Source organism: Mus caroli, chromosome 7 (assembly GCF_900094665.2).
Source record: "Mus caroli chromosome 7, CAROLI_EIJ_v1.1, whole genome shotgun sequence".
NCBI lineage: Eukaryota > Metazoa > Chordata > Mammalia > Rodentia > Muridae > Mus > Mus caroli.
The window spans coordinates 872,814-878,747 of NC_034576.1; the positions used below are offsets into that span (position 1 = coordinate 872,814).

At 41.9% G+C, this 5,934-nt stretch overlaps 1 pseudogene; it reads right to left on the reverse strand.

Moving 5' to 3' along the window:
- Nucleotides 1–4,426: 4,426 nt before the first annotated feature.
- Nucleotides 4,427–5,169, reverse strand: LOC110299302 (annotated as a pseudogene).
- Nucleotides 5,170–5,934: the final 765 nt, after the last annotated feature.

A 5,934-nucleotide genomic window follows, 5' to 3' on the forward strand; every position in this document is an offset into this window, starting at 1 on the left:
TTTTTTTTTTTTTTTTCTTCTTCTTCTTCTTGAGACATCTCCCTACATAGCCCAGGCTGCCTCTGAACTCACTATTTACTCTAAGCTGGCCTTGAACTCTTGGTAATACCCCGGCTTCAGTGGTCTGAGCACCTGGGGATTATAATCTGGCTATCTCTCAGTTTTAACTCATGTAAATGGTATTTGCTCTGTTAAGGGGAGGGGATAGAGATGGCTTGTTTTCTCTTAGCACAAAGTCCTTGAGGTTTGTGCATTATAATGCATAACAGGATTTTCTTCTTTTTCATCTTGTTTTGTTTTTCAAGACAGGATCTTTCTGGGTAGCCCTGGCTGTACTGGAACTCACTCTGTAGACCAGGTTGACCCCAAACTCACAGAGATCCATCTGCCTCTGCTTTTCCAGTGCTTGGATTAAAGGTGTACACCAGCACTGCCCAGCTCAGCATCTTCTTAGGAACTAATATTCCACTATAGATATTGGACATTTTTATTTATTTACATTTCAAATGTTACTCCCTTTCCCGGTTTCCCCTTCACAACCCCCCATTCTATCCTCCCTCCCCCTGCTTCTATGAGGGTGCTCCTCCACCTGTAGGCTCCCCTGGCCTGAAGAGGGCTGGTATAGACCAGTCCACCACTGAGGTGGGGCTACCTGCTTGGTGCAGCTTTCTGACTTGGCTGGGTTCTTCTGACTGGCTCCTCTTTGAAGTGACAACTGCCCTGCTCTTCTGCTACCTGCTGAGAGGCTGAACCTGTCTTCCCCAGATGTTCCTGAAATAGCTGACTATCTGTGGAACTGGCAGACTAGTGCTAACAACTTGGCAACAATACATCAAGAAGCCTGGCAACCGAGTTCTGATGGAATGGCTTCAGGCACCAAGAGTGGACTGGGGGGGGGGATAGGCCTTCCCCCTTTATAAGCACAGTTTCTGAGTAAAATCGCAGCCCTTGATCAGTACCCAGTCCTTGTAAGCTGCGGGCCAGAATACAACACCCACCAACCCACCCACCCACCTACTCCCACCTCACCACCCTGGCATTCCCCTGCACTGGGGTAGCAAGCCTTTACAGGGCCAAGGGCCCCTCCTTATCTGGTGCCAGATAAGGCCATCCTCTGCTACATATGCAGCTGGAGCCATGGGTTCCTCCATGTGTACTCTTTGGTTGGTGGTTTAGTTCCTGGGAGCTCTGGGGGCTCTGGTTGGCTGATATGGTTGTTCTTCCTATGGGGTTACAAACCCCTTCAGCTCCTTCAGTCCTTTCCCTAACTCCTCCATTGGGGACCCCATGCTCAGTCCAATGGTTGGCTGCCAGCATCCACATCTGCATTTGTCATGCTCTGGCAGAGCGTCTCCAGAGACAGCTATATCAGGCTCCTGTCAGTAAGCACTTCTTGGCATCAGCAATAGTGTTTGGATTTGGTGTCTGTATATGGGATGGATTCCCAGGTGGGGCAGTCTCTGGATGGCCTTTCCTTCAGTCTCTGCTCCACACTTTGCCCCGGTATTTCCTTTAGACAGGAGCAAATCTGGGTTAAAAATTTGGAGATGAGTGAGTGGCCCAATCTCTCAACTGAGGGCATTGCTTAACCTTTGGATATGGTCTCACAGGTTCTCCCTCCCCTTTTTTGGGCATTTCAGCTAATCTCATCCCCGTTGGGTCCTGGGAGCCTCTTGCTTTACTGGCATCTGGGACATTCTGGTGGCTGCCTCCAGTCTTCATCCTCCGTTCAATTTTCTGACCCTCTGTATATCATCCCTCCCATACCTGATCCTGCCCCCATTTTTTTTCTTCTCCCCCTCCTTTCTTCTTCCCAAGTCCTTCCCACCCTCTACCTCCTATGAGTACTTTATTTCCCATTATAAGGACTGAAGCATCCACATTTTGGTCTTCCTTCTTCTTGAGCTTCATATGGTCTGTGAGTTGTATCATGGGTATCCCGAGCTTTTTGCATAATATCTACCTATTAGTACAAACCATGTGTGTTCTTTTGTGACTGGGTTATCTCACTCAGGATGATATTTTCTAGTTCCACAAAGGAGACCTTAAGATCTGCTAAAATATCAGTTAGGAGACTCCTTTTACTGGCCAATGAATAATTCAGTCAGTAAGAGAGACTAGCAAATAATTATGTAATTTATTTTTTAGTCAACTACAGCTGGGTTTAACTGGATCGGGCAAACTCTAATTTGAAGTTGTTAGTTGTGATCCATGTGTCACTAAGACAAGACAGACACCATTCCAGTAACTTTATTTAGATACAGTCTAGGAGACATTGTTCTGCTGTGGTCACAGTTACAGAAAATGCTGTAAAATCATTACTTATAATTAATGATAATTTGCAGCATTAAGGAAAAGGACATTAAATCCATCCATCTCCCTGAGGACATCAGAACCAGGGCTCTTTTTTTTTTTTTTTTTTTTTTTGGCTTTTCGAGACAGGGTTTCTCTGTGTAGCCCTGGCTGTCCTGGAACTCACTTTTTAGACCAGGCTGGCCTCGAACTCAGAAATTTGCCTGTCTCTGCCTCCCAAGTGCTGGGATTAAAGGCTTGTGCCACCACCGCCTGGCTAGCTCTTTTTTCCCTAGAGAAACCAAAGTTTTTTCTTTTTTTTTTTTTTTAAAGATTTATTTATTTATTATATGCAAGTACACTGTAGCTGTCCTCAGACACTCCAGAAGAGGGCGCCAGATCTCGCTACGGATGGTTGTTAGCCACCATGTGGTTGCTGGGATTTGAACTCTGGACCTTTGGAAGAGCAGTCGGGTGCTCTTACCCACTGAGCCATCTCACCAGCCCGGAGAAACCAAAGTTTTAATTACTCAGTTTCATGGTTATTGTACTGGATATTACTTACTCTAAGAAGAAAGGGTGCTCTCCAGGAGGTTCCCTCAAAAAAAACCCCAGCATTATTTAGCACAATCTGTACCATTCATAGATATTGTAATCCTGGGACTCATTTTTAAATGAATAAGGCTATGGCAAGAATATGTAGCAGACCGAGTTCCACATATGTAGTTCTGTCTGCCACCAGTGCCCCATTGGGTAACTGAATACAAGGGATTGGTTCTTTTTCTTTTAATGCTGTGATCCTTAAATGTTAAAATCAGCATTTTCGGCTGGAGAGATGGCTCAGCGGGTGAGAGCACTGACTGCTTTTCCAAAGGTCAGGAGTTCAAATCCCAGCAACCAAATGGTGGCTCACAACCATCCTTAATAGATCTGATGCCCTCTTCTGGTGTGTCTGAAGACAGCTACAGTGTACTTAGATATAATAATAAATAAATCTTAAAAAAATAAAATCAGCATTTTTATGTAATCTCAAGTATTTCAATTACATATGAGCTTTCTTTCTTTCTTTCTTTCTTTCTTTCTTTCTTTCTTTCTTTCTTTCTTTTTTTCTTTTGCAAAACTCAGGTAATAGTTACATACTACTACAATAACATCCCTTTGCTGGACAAATTAAACGATTTAAAAGAAATGAGCATTCTAAGAATTATATACAAAAGAAACCTATAAACAGTGTTGAAATGAAACATAAGGTATTGCTGCTAGCTCTACTTTTTAAAAAAAATATTTATTTATTTATTATAGGTAAGTACACTGTAACTGTCTTCAGACACTCCAGAAGATGGCATCAGATTTCGTTACAGATGGTTGTGAGCCACCATGTGGTTGCTGGGATTTGAACTCAGGACCTTTGGAAGAGCAATCGGCGCTCTTAACCTCTGCGCCATCTCACCAGCCCCTAGCTCTACTGTTTTAAAACATCTTCAAAAGTAAAATGAACAAACACCCTTTAGCATATCCAGGTTTATAAGTTTCAAGAAAATCAAATGTCAAAAAGTTCTAGAAAGCTGTGAAAAAGCATATGTACACTTTCTTATGACCTTATGAAGCTCCACACTTGACAAGTTGCTAAGCTTCAGTATCAATTTATTGATACTCCCCAAAGCTCACACTGGATACAGTTCTCCCTTCTGATCTCCAACAATCCCTGTATGCATCATCTTCCTTCAGCAGAGATGGGTGGGTATACCCGTGCTATACTGCACAGATTGGCAGAGAGAAGTGCCAACAGACAGGCAGGGGTCAGTGATATTATCACCGTCTTTTCCCTAGACCACACTCACTGTACATTTGCTTTCGTGAACCCAGCCATGTTCAGAACTCCTGTAGCAAATGGTGTCTGTGAGTTCTGAAATGACAGAGAGATCAAGGGAAAGAAGGACCATGTGCACTCCAATGTGCAAGCAGCAGCAGCTATGGTTTTCCAGTCTGGACTGAAAAACAAAAAGGTAAAATGAAAAGCCGTTCACTTAACAGCAGATTAGCAGTAGTGCTCCCCATGAATCGATGGAAGTGCCTGATGCAGAGGAGCTAACCGCAAATGCTGAGCTTGGATGGGACCGGGGTTGACTAGACACTAGGCTTCTTGCTGGGCGGCTCTCTTCATATCCCTGATCTGCTTGAATAAGTAGGTCTTCTCATCATCGAACTGCTCATCCTCGCTCCTGTCATTCTGAACCTGGCTGAGGAACTTGAGTTTGGTCTGGTTCTTGCAGAGAATGTCTAGGATGGGTTGTGTCTTATTGGGGTTGCTTACAAACACCTTGAACATGTGAAAGGCCTCAAACTGGATGTTGTGGCTCTTGTCTCGGAGGAGGTTCATTGTTAGCTTGAGGTTCTCAGGCTTACTGATGTATTTTGCCATAATAGTGAAGTTGTGTCTGTCTGACAGCAGCTCACCCAGAAGGTTCAGTGACTGTCTCTTTGTCACATAATTTTCTGAATGAAATAGCTTTTCATATTCACTGAAAAGTCTTTCATAATGTTGTTCCAAACATTCTGCACTGAGCAATTTATGTCTTGTAAGGAAATTCTTGAAATTAGCAAATGCATCTGGAGCTATATCAAATATCACCATATCTGAAGAACTCATAAAACTGTTCCGACCACAAAATGATTTTTGCAAGCGGTTCATATCTGATGCATTCTCTTAACATTATCCCACAATTAAGAGCAATTTCTAGAGATTCATACCCTTTCAATAACATGAACAAATATTCTGTTGGGTGCAGATGTATTCAACAGTAGGAGTTCTTGTACCAATTTGTCTTCTGAGAATATTGTTGAAAATTTGAGCCACGTCTTTTTTTGCCCTCAAAGTCAATGAGTTCTTTTACCCAAGATGGAAGAAGCAGAGCTCTCTTGGATAACATTTTCCACAAACTCTTCCATTACTTGAGTCTGTCTTCCAATTCAAGCCTGGACGTAGCTGATGATGTTTGGGCAGAGATAAAAGGATCATTATGCATAGGTGGTTTAATAATCATGGAAGACTAGAATAAAGGTTTTTGGTCAGCTTCAAAAAAACAAAATAAAGGAAGGAAGGAAGAAAGAAAGAAAGAAAGAAAGGAAGGAAGGAAGAAAGAAAGAAAGAAAGAAAGAAAGAAAGAAAGAAAGAAAGGAAAGAGATGGAAGAGAAAAAGGAAAAAAGAAAAAAAGAAATAAAGGAAAGGAAAAGAAAAAAAGAAAAGAAAAGAAAAGAAAAGAAAAGAAAAGAAAAGAAAAGAAAAGAGAAAAAGTATGAGAGCAGTGATTCCAGATATGTTTGGATTCACTCTTTTGTACCCATTCTCCCTTTATTGAGCTTTATCTTGTCCATTCCAAATACTTTTTGTACCTTGGAGAATTTTGTGCAGGAACCTTTTGCTTACCACATCCACAGTGGAAGGTAATATTCATTTGCCTAAGTTTCTTCTGATTCTTGGATCTCAGACCTTACAAACAGATTTAGCATGAGTACCTCTGGAATTGACTTATTTTCCTGTCTCTTCTCTCCCTTTATTCATTTAAACTTTTTGATCACATTTATTTGTTTTGTATATATGCATACATAAAAATAAATATATATATGACACACACACACAC